Here is a 14,187-nt window from a genome sequence, read left to right as displayed (position 1 = left end):
CATATCAATATCAGTAATGCAGTCTCAAAACCAGACAACACTAGTACAATACAAGCTACCACACGATCTAACTCAATCTCATTCTCATCCTACTATAGTATACGATATTTTACAGAATTCACTGATATAAAAACTCTCCCCAACTAGTCAAGAGATACACTACAGTAGAATAAAGCTTCAACAGGCAATGCATGACTCAATGCAAATCGTTTAGAAATAAACATATGGGAAGCATCCGTATTTATCAATAAAAAAGCAGGATAACTAAATCAAGAACAGTTACCTGCAACATCATCATCTGGTGCTTCCTGAGCCTGCTCCTCAGTCAAAGCAAATACTCTGGCCTGCTGTCTAGGAGGCTGGCCAACTGTCTGACTTCCTCCTGGCCTCTGCTGTGACTGAGATGGTGCTGGCTGAAATGAAGGAACAGCAGCTGATCGTCTACTCCACTGTGCCGCTGATCCAGATGATTCGGCTCTCTGGGATCCTTGAGAACCCTTCTGTGGACACACTCTGGCAAAATGTCCCTGTTGTTTGTAGAAGTGGCAACTACCAAGTACTCCTTGGCATTGCTCAGTGGAATGTCTCCCTCCACAATTTCCGCAGTAAACGCCGGTATAACTCTGTTCGGAACCACTGGAGCTAGCAGAACTGCCGCCAGACTTCTTAAACTGCTTTCCTCTAGCCTTCAGAAAATCTTTCTTTCTACCACTGCTACTGTCACTCTCAAATCGGGGAGGTGGTTGATGTGGTCTCGATTCTAGGGGAACAGATGCAGCTCCTCTCTGCCTTATCAGGCCTGCTTCAGCGCCCTTTGCTCTATTCATGGCATCAGCAAAGTTATTCGGTCGCCCTGTGTTCACCAATGTAAATATATCGGGATTCAAGCCATTGATGAACTGATCAGCAACGGCTTCGTCATTTCCAGCCACATGGGGAGCAAACTTCAATAAGGTAGAGAACTTGGTCACATATTCTTCAATGTTCAGCTGACCCTGTCTCAAATTGGCAAATTCCGCCCCCTTGTCTTTTCTGTACGACACTGGGAAAAATCTCTGATAAAACTCAGTTTTAAATACATCCCAAGTAATAGTCGTACCCCGATGCTCCAAGGCCTTCTTCATCGTAATCCACCAGTTCTTTGCAACATCAAGCACTTGGTGCCCAATCAATTTAATTCGGCGCTCATCACTGTACTCCAGTGAATCAAACAACATCTCAATGTTATCTAACCAACTTTCACACTCAACTGATGTCTCAGTACCCTTCAGTGTCGGTGGTTTGAACGACTGAAACCTTTTCAATAATGTCTCCATTGGAGTGGTTGTAACATCCATTGGAGGATTCGATGTGCTACCCTGTTCTGGTATTCTTCGAGGAGGCATATCTGAATATCAAAAGGATTAGTAACCCCAATCCAACAAACCTGTTTCAATTCAGTCCCTCCTCCGATCATCTTACTGCTGATCAAGAATCGGTTCAAATTCGTTCCCAATAATACATATTACACAATCGAATCAGATAAGTCAAGTAACATGTATTATATAAAGCAGTAAAGCATACTAGCAATCACAAGCAAGGAAAGAAAACTCAATCTACCCCGCTCACTAGCTTCTATCTCAGTCTGAAGGATCTATCGCTCTGATACCACCTGTTGTGGGGGCTCGGACGCTAATCATGTTCTTAATCATCATTGGGACTAATTAATCAATTATAAAACAGGGTCTAATTTTTTTTTAAAATGCGGAACGTAGTGAAATAAAACGTATATACATCTCAGTATAAAAGTACAAGTCCTGTACCACATACATTTATTCAACTAAGGTTTAACAGCTAATATCAAGTGTCCAACCCTATCTCTAATCCAAGTCCGGAGCCTCCACTCTAATCACGATCTTTCCTCATCTCCTCGACCCTGAGCCTGTCCCACCTGTTGTCATGCACACATACAAAACAAGACAACAGCCGGATAACTCCGGTGAGAATAAATCCCAGTATAAACAATGTAAACATGCAATCATATAAAAACATATACGAAAGCATATAACAAATATCATTCACATGCAGCCAATCAACAAACATGTATGATATCAAAACTGTAAATCAACTAGTCGTATCAGACTTGACTCAAACAACGCGTCGTCTCAGACTCGACTCATTCCTAATCTAGGGATCCCGGTTTTGAATATTGAGAATTATATCGAATCTCAGTCGATAGGAATGACCCAACCCTAAACGGCATCGATATAATTCCTATATCCAGTGTCTGGGCGAAACAGCCACAGAATTGACGAATCAGTCAAGGATTAAGCGAATCAGCCAATAATTAGACGAATCAGTCAGGGACTAGGCAAATCAGCCGATTACTAGGCGAATCAGCCAGTAGCTTGGCAACTCCGCCGATAGCTAGACGAATCAGTCTATGACTAAACGAATCAGTAGTCAAAACATGCAGTGGCTATAAATCAATAGACTACAAACATCAATCTCATTAACTACAAATATCAATGCAGTAAACTAGGTATGTGATTTAGGAAAACTCGAGTCAAACTTCACTCGAGTTGTGCAATCCCAACTCAACATTAATTTATTCCTTTCTTTCTGTCACTCTGACTCTGTCAAAGTCTCGAACTCAAAGCCTGACAATATCAATCTGACAATAACAATATCGAGGAGTATAATATCAATACATTACTCCAATCAAATCTGTTCTGCTCAATACTCAATCTAATTCACTATCGATGGCATAACGGTACAATATCGATATACCCAACAATACCATATTAGTCAGATATCACTTCCAATATCTCATAATCGATAACAATTAAATTTTGATATCAAATCGACTCCAAAACTACTCCGAAAATCATAACAATTTCATATGATATCTGTTCTCCAGTCCGGTTTCGATTATACAATGTCTAATATCGCAAGAACATCATATATGAATCATATCCGATTCCTTCAACATCATAATTTCAAATCATATCAAAACGTAGCAAAACTTACGTCCAGTTGAAGCCTGCGTCGATAGGAACACAGTACTGAAGTCGGATTCAAAATCGGACGGGCGGAACATTCACAAATCACAAATCTATACGCTAAAAGGCGTAAGGATTTCTTAGAGAAATCCTCGACTCTTCCAGCTAAATTCTGAAGAAGGAAACTTATATATATATATATATATATATATATATATATATATCTCATGCATGTAAAGATATGTGTCCCATTCTCCCTGATTTTCAGTCGGTGCTCGGGGGGTTATAAACTACTGCTCCGGCGCCGAACACTCTGCCCGGTACTCGGCTTGTTATCCATTGGCGCTCGGGCGGTAATTTTCTACCGCTCGGGCACCACAGGTTCTGCCCGAATGGTATTCTTATTGAACACTGGCGCTCGGGCGGTCATTTCCTACCGCTCGGGTGCCAACAGTTTGTCCAAACATTGTACTTTTCATATGTTTTGCCCAATGTGGTCTCGAAATGGCCCGGCTATAATCACCTCAATTCTTAATCAATAATCTCAGATTAACAGAATCAAAATCTCGGGCATTACACCGGGAGTGCCCGTGCTACGTTGATTTCACATGTTTTATCTGGTCCTGATCGAGATTCAGATGATTTGAGCCGAAATTCGTCTGTCAAAAAGTAATTAAAAATGGAAAAACACGAAAAGGGGTGCAACACGAGGACTTCCTAGGGGGTCACCCATCCTAGTACTGCTCTCGCAGAAGCACGCTTAAATTCGGAGTTCTGATGGGATCCGGTGCATTAGTGCTCGTATGATCGCACCCGACATTGAGTGGGATGTTTATTCTTATATTTCTCGAGTACGTGTGGAGCGGGCGCCGATGGACAACACGTGGCACTGCTCTCGCCCAATCAGAACCATGAAGTTAAGCGTTCTGGCGCGATGACAGAGCTAGGATGGGTGACCTCCATGGGCATTCCTCGTGTCGCGACCGTTTACGTAACTTATGGCTAAAACAGTCAAAATAATTGTTTTTAATGAGTTAACCATCTCCAGAATAATCTTCGTCGTACCCTTCTGCACAAAACCGGCTCACCACAACAAAAATCGCTAAATGTTCCTAGATAATAGAAAAAAAAAAGCAGAAAAAAATAGCTAATGTAAAGCTATTATTATGCCTAGGATACGATAAAATGGAACCGGAATCGAATTTCAGACTTCCTAAACGGATTTCTCGAGGAAACGGAAGCTTAACAGAAGCGGAAAATCGCAAATTTGAGGGTCTTAGAGAAGGAATTCGGCAAAAATTTCGCCAGCTCATTGCGGAGTAATGAGTCTCTTTCGTTTGCCCGTTTACAATCAAATTAGGCTACAAATTTTTCCATATCCGTCAGTGCCCGAGCTACGTTGATTTCACATGTCTTATCTGGTCCCGATCGAGATTTAGATGATTTGAGCCGAAAATCGTCTGTCAACAAGTAATCAAAAATAGAAAAACACGAAAAGGGCTACAACACGAGGACTTCCCAGGGGGTCACCCTTCCTAGTACTTCTCTCGCCCTAGCACGCTTAACTTCGGAGTTCTGATGGGATCCGATGCATTAGTGCTGGTATGATCGCACCCGACATTGAGTAGGATGTTTATTTTTATATCCCTCGAGTACGTGTGGAGCGGGAGGCGATAAACAACACGCGGCACTTCTCTCGCCAGCTCATTGCGGAGTAATGAGTCTCTTTCGTTTGCCCGTTTACAATCAAATTAGGCTACAATTTTGTCCAAATCCGGCAGTGCCCGAGCTACGTTGATTTCACATGTCTTATCTGGTCACGATCGAGATTCAGATGATTTGAGCCAAAAATCGTCTGTCAACAAGTAATCAAAAATAGAAAAACACGAAAAGGGCTGCAACACGAGGACTTCCCAGGGGGTCACCCTTCCTAGTACTTCTCTCGCCCTAGCGCGCTTAACTTTGGAGTTCTGATGGGATCCGATGCATTAGTGCTGGTATGATCGCACCCGACATTGAGTGGGATGTTTATTTTTATATCCCTCGAGTACGTGTGGAGCGGGAGGCGATAAACAACACGGGGCACTTCTCTCGCCCTATCAGAACCATGAAGTTTAGCGTTCTGGCGCGAAGGCAGAGCTAGGATGGGTGACCTCCCTGGGAAATCCTCGTGTCGCGACCGTTTGCGTAAATTATGGCTAAAACAGTCGAAATAATTGTTTTTAATGAGTTAATCGTCTCAAGAGTAATCTAGATCATACATTTCCGCACGACAAAAAAAATCGTTAAATGTTCCAAGAAAATAGAAAAAAATAAGAAGAAGAAATAGCGAATGTAAAGCTATTATTATGCCTAGGATACGATAAAATGGAACCGGAATCGAATTTTGAACTTCTAAGCGGATTTCTCGAGGAAACAGAAGCTTAACAGAAGCGGAAAATCGCAAATTAGAGAGTTTTAGAGAAGGAATTTGGCTAAAATCTCGCCACCTCGTTGCGGAGTAATGAGTCTCGTTCGTTTGCCCGTTTACAATCAAATTAGCATACAATTTTGTCCAAATCCGGCAGTGCCCGAGCTACGTTGATTTCACAAGTCTTATCTGGTCCCGATCGAGATTCAGATGATTTGAGACGAAATCGTCTGTCAACAAGTAATCAAAAATAGAAAAACACGAAAAGGGGTGCAACAGGAGGACTTCCCAGGGGGGGTCACCCTTCCTAGTACTTCTCTCGCCCTAGCACGCTTAACTTCGGAGTTCTGATGGGATCCGATGCATTAGTGCTTGTATGATCGCACCCGACATTGAGTGGGATGTTTATATTTATATCCCTCTTTTACGTGTGGAGCGGGCGGCGTTGGAGAACATGCGGCACTGCTCTCGCCCAATCAGAACTATGAAGTTAAGCGTTCTGGCGCGATGGCAGAGCTAGGATGGGTGACCTCCCTGGGCAGTCCTCGTGTCGCGACCATTTACGTAAATTAAGGCTAAAACAGTCGAAATAATTGTTTTTAATGAGTTAACTGTCTCCAAAGTAATCTGCATCATACTCTTCTGCACAGAACCGGCCCACGACAAAAAAAATCGCTAAATGTTCCAAGAAAATAGAAAAAAAATAAGAAAAAGAAATGGCGAATGTAAAGCTATTATTATGCCTAGGATACGATAAAATGGAACCAGAATCGAATTTCGAACTTCCTAAGCGGATTTCTCGAGGAAACGGAAGCTTAACAGAAGCGGAAATCGCAAATTAGAGGGTCTTAGAGAAGGAATTCGGCTAAAATCTCGCAACCTCATTGCGGAGTAATGAGTCTCGTTCGTTTGCCTGTTTACAATCAAATTAGCCAACAATTTTGTCCAAATCCGGCAGTGCCCGAGCTACGTTGATTTCACATGTTTTATCTGGTCCCGATCAAAATTCAGATGATTTGAGCCGAAAATCGTCTGTCAACAAGTGATCAAAAATAGAAAAACACGAAAAACGGTGCAACACGAGGACTTCCCAGGGGGTCGGGTCACCGATCCTAGTACCGCTCTCGCCCAAGCACGCTTAATTGCGGAGTTCTGATGGGATCCGGTGCATTAGTGCTGGTATTATCGCACCCGACATTCAGTGAGATGTTTATTCCTATATCCCTGGAGTACGTGTGGAGCAGGCGGCGATGGAAAACACGCAGCACTGCTCTCGTCCAATCAGAACCATTAAGTTAAGAGTTCTGGTACGATGGAAGAGCGAGGATGGGTAACCTCCCTGGGCAGTCCTCGTGTCGCGACCGTGTAAGTAAATTATGAATAAAACAGTCGAAATAATTGTTTTTAATGAGTTAACCGTCTCCGTTGTAATCTGCGTCATAACCTTCCGCACAGAACCGGCTCACGACAACAATAATCGCTAAATGTTCCCAGAAAATAGAAAAAAAATAAGAAGAAGAAAATAGCGAATGTAAAGCTATTATTATGCCTGGGATACGATAAATTGGAACCGGAATCGAATTTCGAACTTCCTAAGCGGATTTCTCGAGGAAATGGAATCTTAACAGAAGCGAAAAATCGCAAATTAGAGGGTCTTAGAAAAGCAATTCGGCTAAACTCTCGCCAAATCATTGCAGAGTAATGAGTCTTGTTTGTTTGCACGTTTACAACAAAATTAGCCTACAATTTTGTCAAATCCGGCAGTGCCCGAGCTACGTTGATTTCACATGTCTTATCTGGTCCCGATCGAGATTCAGATGATTTGAGCCGCAAATCGTCTGTCAACAAGTAATCAAAAATAGAAAAACACGAAAAGGGGTGTAACACGAGGACTTCCCAGGGGGTCACCCATCCTAGTACTGGTCTCTCCCAAGCACGCTTAACTTCGGATTTCTGATGGGATCCGGTGCATTAGTGCTGGTATGATCGCACCCGAAATTGAGTGGGATGTTTATTCTTATATTCCTCGAGTACGTGTGGAGCGGGCGGCGATGGACAACACGCGGTACTGCTCTCGCCCAATCAGAACCATGATGTTAAGCGTTCTGGCGCAATGGCAGAGCTAGGTTGGGTGACCTCTCTAGGCAGTCCTCGTGTCGCAACCGTTTACGTAAATTATGGATAAAACAGTCGAAATAATTGTTTTCAATGAGTTAACCGTCTCCGGAGTAATCTGCGTCATGCCCTTCCGCACAGAACCGGCTCACGACAACAAAAATCGCTAAATGTTTCCAGAAAATAGAAAAAAATAAGAAGATGAAAATAACAAATGTAAAGCTATTATTATGCTTGGGATACGATAAAATGGAACCGAAATCGAATTTCGAACTTCCTAAGCGGATTTCTCGAGGAAACGAAAGCTTAACAGAAGCGGAAAATCGCAAATTAGAGGGTCTTAGAGAAGGAATTCGGCTAAAATCTCGCCAGCTCATTGCGGAGTAATGAGTTTCGCTCGTTGGCCCGTTTACAATCAAATTAGGCTACAATTTTGACCAAATCCGGCAGTGCCCGAGCTACGTTGATTTCACATGTCTTATCTGGTCCTTGTCGAGATTTCGATGATTTGAGCCGAAAATCGTCTGTCAACAAGTAATCAAAAATAGAAAAACACTAAAAGGGGTGCAACACGAGGACTTCCCAGGGGGTCACCCATCCTAGTACTTCTCTCGCCCAAGCACTCTTAACTTCGGAGTTGTGGGGTCCCGGACGCTAATCGTTTTCTTAATCATCTTTGGGAGTTAATTATCAATTCAGATAATCAGGGTCTAAAAATTTTTCTTTTTAAAATGCAAGTGCGGAGCGTAATGGAATGTAACTAATATATATCTCAGTATATAAGTACAATAATGTACAACAATTATTCAAACTAGTCTAAGGTTCAACTACTAAATTTTAAGTATTAAACCAAATCTACAATAAGTCCGGAATCACCACTCTAAACTCGTCTTCTCTCATCTTCTTCTTGACCCCGATCCTGTCCCACCTGTTGTCATGCACACATACAAAACAAGACAACAGCCGGATACTCCGGTGAGAATAAATCCCAGTATAAATAATGTATACATGCAGTTAACTGAATTAACATAAAAGCATGAATTATATCTTATCACATGTAGCATAACCAAACAACATGTATCAATACCAGTCTGTAAATAAAACATGAATCGTAATCTACGAAACATAAATCAATACGGATCTGTAAATCAAATTCTAGTCTCAATATCTAAGACTCGACTCATCTCTCATTCTAATCTAGGGATCCTGATCTAATTTAGACTTTGGTATGCTGTATCGAATGTCTACAATAGACGTCAATCTACATCTAAGCTCATCGATACACCGCAAGTCTAGAGTCTATGCGGTTCTGTCAAAGACTCGGCGGTTGTGCCCTAGCTAGGCTGATCTGCCCTAGACTCAAACTCTGGCTCTGCTATAATTCAATAGACTAAACATATCAACCTGATAATCTGAAAATATCAATGCAATAAAGTAAAGTATGTGATTTTGGGAAACTCAAGTCAAACCTAACTCGAGTTGTGCAATCCCGAATCAACATTTATTTATACCTTTCTCTTCACGATCTGATGAAGACGAAGTCTTGTATGTCAATCTGTCCATACCCAGTCTGGCAATGACAAGTCACATAAATACCATATCAGTATATAACTCAATTCAAGACCCATTCTTATCAATACTCAAATCGGTATATAATCTGATCCATATCTGAACAAGGTACAATCTAATTCATATCAATGATATCACGATACAATCGAAATCATTACTGAATCTGATCAATCTCAATCAATACTGAATCTGATCAATATCAATCTACTGATGTTTCGACAGCATAACAATACAGTCTTGATACCCCGTCAATCTCAACATCACAGATATAATACCAGAATACATAATCAGTATCCGTACAATTCAAAATTTGAATAATAACACAACTCTGATATAGAATCTCAACTAAATCAACTCTGAAATTCATAATAATTGTATAACCAGTCTATTCTTTAATCTGACTTCAATTATACAATGCCTACTGTAGCAGGAACATCATATCTGATTCATATTCAATTCTGACAATATCATAAATTCAAATCATGTCTAAACGTAACAAAACTTACGTCCAGTTGTAGCTGTCGTCGCTAGTAACACGATACCGTACTCGGATTCAAAATCAGACAGACGGAATTTGCGTGGCGTTCAATTTTCGCACATCAGGAACTTGGAGCTTTGGTTTCTCTCTTCTTCTTATTTCTGAGAATTTGACGTTGCTTATATATATATATACATATACACGTCGCACGGTGATGGCAAGTGGCATCCTTTCGTTTTGCATGTCTCGCGCATATGCGCGACATTTCTCGCGCATATGCGCGATATGTTCTGTCTCGCACATTCCCTTACTCGCGCATATGCGCGCCTTCCGCCGCGCATGTGCGCCGAACTCTCTGGACGTTCCACGCATATGCGCGCATTCAAGCCGCGCATGTGCGCCGATTATATTCTTCACACCTAATGTGATTCCTTCTTTCGGCTCTCCCGATCTGATCCGTTCCGTCTATAATCATCTTTAAATAAATAAATAAATCAGATTAATCTCAGATTACAGTAACAAAATCTCGGGCCTTACATTTCTCCCCCTCTTAGATCGGAGTTCGTCCTCGAACTCGCAAGTAATCAATTCAGATATATCAGAAGAATGTATACAGAGTTTAAATCAGAAACTCATCTCAATGAATCCATTCTGAAATCTCAATCTCATATCAGATTCTGTCTTTCAAATAATCTCTTTGCTATTTTGAAAATCTTACTGTGTTTTCAACAACAGAATAATTTTCATTTTCTTCTGAATCAGTTCCATTTTTCTTGCTCTATCTCAGACTGTATCAGATCTTATCTCAGATATCTTTGAGTCATTATCCTTATACGCAGGAAATCTGCAGTTCTCATTGGACCAGAATGCACAAAGTAATAATGTTTCGTTTTCACTAGTGCTAACATCCAGCACTACGGCTCTATAAATAACTTCCCATATCTGGATAGTATAGAAAAAAGTTCATGGTATATTCTGCCACAAGCACAAAATCAAGCAAAATCACAATCTGATATATTCTACTTCGGCATTCTAGTTATTCTGACCACTTTTCTGACATCGATCTGTGTCATTTGGTCATGTTTGTACGTTATCTGGTACAAACTAATAGATATAGATTGAACAATCTGTCAATCACAATCACATTACATCACAATCTGGAAAGTATTGCAGTGATCTCATTACGGAATTCATCGAAGTATACTCCCCATGTCTAGTCAGAAATATACAAATTCTGTAATAAATCTTTTGATTTCTATCTTTCTGTCTTCATTTATTGGCAATTCCGATATTTTAGTACAAGTTCTGCCAACATTTCAGTACCAATTCTGTCACAACTGATTTAATCTGTCTATATAAAAACTATATGTTCGAATTATCATATACTTTCTGTTACCTTAACGACTACTGAATCCATTTCTGTGCGCTTCTGACCCTATCTGTCATTTCCAATTCGAACTATTTGGTATAAACAATCAGTTAATAATATAAATTAAAGAAAAATACCTACCTGGTATTCGGTTCTGATTATCGATATCAAATTCTGTTGTACAATTCTGAAACATTTGACATTACAAGATAATCATTTTCATACAGTAAAAATCACATATCTGTCACCCTGATCGATGCTCTGCTCTGATTATCGAAATTAAGTTCTGGACATTCTGATTATATTTCTGAACTGCTGTAATTCTTGAATTCAGTTCTGATTCGGTTTGAATAATCTTTATCAAACACTGAATCAGAATAACCGTACTATCAAATCAGATTCGGAATATCAATAATCTATACTGATCTAGAAGCTAACAATTCTCAAGCAGTTCAAAACATACTCGGATAATACAATCTGCCCACTCTGACAAAATAAATTCTCTGATATTTCTGATATCGGTATGGTTCTCAGTCACTGATCACAATTTTAACTGTGTCAAGAACAATCGGTATACTAACTTCAGATATCGCACACTCTGAATACAATCTGTTTCAAGCAAAATTCATATCTGAAAAATTTCTGTATACAATAATCACATTTCTCAGAATATCCCATTCAATCTTCAGTTATTCGATTCAATCAATCAGATGCTGCGAATATATCAAAATATCATAGATACAACGAGCATGAAATCATCAGAATATCTCTGAACATACTGAAATATGCCAAAGAGAAACAATAAATCAGATGTAACTCCTTGTCGGTACTCTTCTACTGATCTTTTAATTCTTTCAATTCATTCAGTGTCATTCTGGACATTCAATATCATTCTGTACTGAATTCTAAAACAATAAACAGTATCTGGTCTCAATTCAATTCTGAAATCTATCTTTCTGATATAAAGCAAATCTGAAATCTTATCTGGGCAAACATCAGCTAACTCGTACATCATTGGCAAATCTGCCAATGCTAGACTCGATTTCAGTATGTCTACTGAATACATAAGGATGCCATCTGCTCCTTTCTGCAACAATCGAGTCCCTAGACAACATAAATATCAAAGGAATTCTGAATCTAGAATCCTTACCGTGAAATCTCTACTCATCAGCCATATCTGGTCTGAATCTTATACTCTCCTGAAAGGAATCTATAATAGTTCTGTACTTGTTCAGCATATTAATGTCAATCATGCAATCAAATCAGAAAACACAAGTACATCATAATTTAACTCGATCTCATTCTCATCTTACTGTAGTATACAATATATCACAGAAATCTCTGATATCAATTTTTCTTTCCCAGAAGGTACAAAAATTAATACTACCGCAATACAGACCCAACAGGTACCGTATATATCAATGCAACTCAGTCAGAGACAATTGTAAGAAATTCATTAATATATATCAATACATATGCAATATAATCATAAAAGAACAGTACCTTCCACTATATCATCAAGTGCCTCTTGGGTCTGTTCCTCGGTCACTACCACCAGATGGTCTAGCTCTCTGAAATCTGCGGGAATCTCTCTGGGGACAAACTCTAGCAAAGTGTCCCGGCTGTCGGCAGATACGACAACTACCAGTCACTCCCTGGCATTTCCCTGTGGAATGTCTCCCTCCGCAAATCCTGCAATACACTCCAGTATAACTTGAGCTGGAACCACTGGAGCTAGTTGAACCGCTCAGTCCGCTCCTTAACTTCTTGAATGGTTTCTTTCGAGCTTTCAGCAAATCTTGCTTTCCATTCGTGCTGCCGCGATCAAATCGGAGAGGGGATTGCTGTGTCTGGGGTTGCATCGCACACACCCTTTTTAGTTGTCTTATCAGACTCGCCTCCACTCTCTTTGCTTTACTCAATGCATCAGAAAAATGATAAGGTCGCTGCATATTCATCAATGCAACTATCTCCGAGTTCAATCCTCTAATGAACTGATCCGCTACAGCTTCATCATTTCCAATTACATTAGGAGCAAAACGCAGTAGAGTAGAGAATTTAGCAACATATTCTTCAATATTCAGTTGACCTTGTCTCAAGTTCTCAAACTCTGCTTTCTTGTCCTCTCGGTACGAAACTTAGAAAAATCTTCGATAAAATTCAGTTCTGAATATTTCCCACGAAATCACTGTACCTCTCTGTTCTAGCATTCTTTTACTTGTAATCCACCAACTCCTGGCAGTCTCTCGTAACTAGTGGAATATCAGTTTAATTCTCTGCTCATCTGAATAATTAAGTAAATCAAACAGTATTTCTATGTCATCAAACCAGTTCTCACAATCTTCAGACGTCTCGGTACCACTCAAGTTCGGCGGTTGAAATACCTGAAATTCTTTCAACTGTATTTCCATCTGAGTTTCTGATACATCTATCTGTTCAGTCGAAGTACTACCCCTTTCTGGAATTCTCCGTGGAGGTATATCTGCTTATCAAAACATTAGTACTCAAATACTACAAATCTGTTCCAAATCTTTCTCTGATCATCTTACTGCTGATCATGAATCAGATCTGATTCATACTCAATAATACATAATACCAACTCAAATCAGATAATCAGGTAACCATGTATTTCGAAGCAGTAAAGCATAATGTCATGCTAGCATACGCAATATCGTTCAACATTAAAATAATTCTCATGCTAGCAATCACATGCAAGGAAAGAAAACTCAATCTATCTACCCCGCTCATTCTCATCTATCTCAGTCTAAAGGATCTATCGCTCTGATACCACCTGTTGTGGGGTCCCGGACACTAATCGTTTTCTTAATCATCTTTGGGAGTTAATTATCAATTCAGATAATCAGGGTCTAAAATTTTTTCTTTTTAAAATGCAAGTGCGGAGCATAATGGAATGTAACTAATATACATCTCATTATATAAGTACAATAATGTACAATAATTATTCAAACTAGTCTAAGGTTCAACTACTAAATTTTAAGTATTAAACCAAATCTACAATAAGTCCGGAATCACCACTCTAAACTCGTCTTATCTCATCATCTTCTTGACCCCGATCCTGTCCCACCTGTTGTCATGCACACATACAAAACAAGACAACAGTCGGATACTCCGGTGAGAATAAATCCTAGTAGAAATAATGTATACATGCAGTTAACTGAATTAACATAAAAGCATGAATTATATCTTATCACATGTAGCATAATCAAACAACATGTATCAATACCATTCTGTAAATAAAACATGA

At 39.9% G+C, this 14,187-nt stretch overlaps 5 non-coding genes and 1 pseudogene across 5 annotated transcripts; all 6 read right to left on the bottom strand.

Annotated features, from left to right (window-relative positions):
• Positions 1–3,677: 3,677 nt before the first annotated feature.
• Positions 3,678–3,796, bottom strand: LOC142516477 (5S ribosomal RNA). Its single transcript, XR_012812270.1, has one exon. It is a non-coding gene; the product is annotated as a 5S ribosomal RNA (ribosomal RNA).
• Positions 3,797–4,478: 682 nt separating this feature from the next.
• On the bottom strand, positions 4,479–4,597 carry LOC142515274 (5S ribosomal RNA). Its single transcript, XR_012811128.1, has one exon. It is a non-coding gene; the product is annotated as a 5S ribosomal RNA (ribosomal RNA).
• Positions 4,598–4,873: 276 nt separating this feature from the next.
• Positions 4,874–4,992, bottom strand: LOC142516945 (5S ribosomal RNA). The gene has a single exon (XR_012812711.1). It is a non-coding gene; the product is annotated as a 5S ribosomal RNA (ribosomal RNA).
• Positions 4,993–5,658: 666 nt separating this feature from the next.
• LOC142509919 (5S ribosomal RNA) lies at positions 5,659–5,779 on the bottom strand. The gene has a single exon (XR_012808064.1). It is a non-coding gene; the product is annotated as a 5S ribosomal RNA (ribosomal RNA).
• Positions 5,780–6,460: 681 nt separating this feature from the next.
• Positions 6,461–6,584, bottom strand: LOC142511787 (5S ribosomal RNA; annotated as a pseudogene).
• Positions 6,585–7,266: 682 nt separating this feature from the next.
• LOC142516847 (5S ribosomal RNA) lies at positions 7,267–7,385 on the bottom strand. The gene has a single exon (XR_012812619.1). It is a non-coding gene; the product is annotated as a 5S ribosomal RNA (ribosomal RNA).
• Between the last annotated feature and the right edge of the window lie 6,802 nt (positions 7,386–14,187).

Source organism: Primulina tabacum, chromosome 10 (assembly GCF_025594145.1).
Source record: "Primulina tabacum isolate GXHZ01 chromosome 10, ASM2559414v2, whole genome shotgun sequence".
In the NCBI taxonomy this organism is placed as follows: Eukaryota; Viridiplantae; Streptophyta; class Magnoliopsida; order Lamiales; family Gesneriaceae; genus Primulina; species Primulina tabacum.
This window is presented reverse-complemented; position numbering and strand designations above follow the sequence as displayed.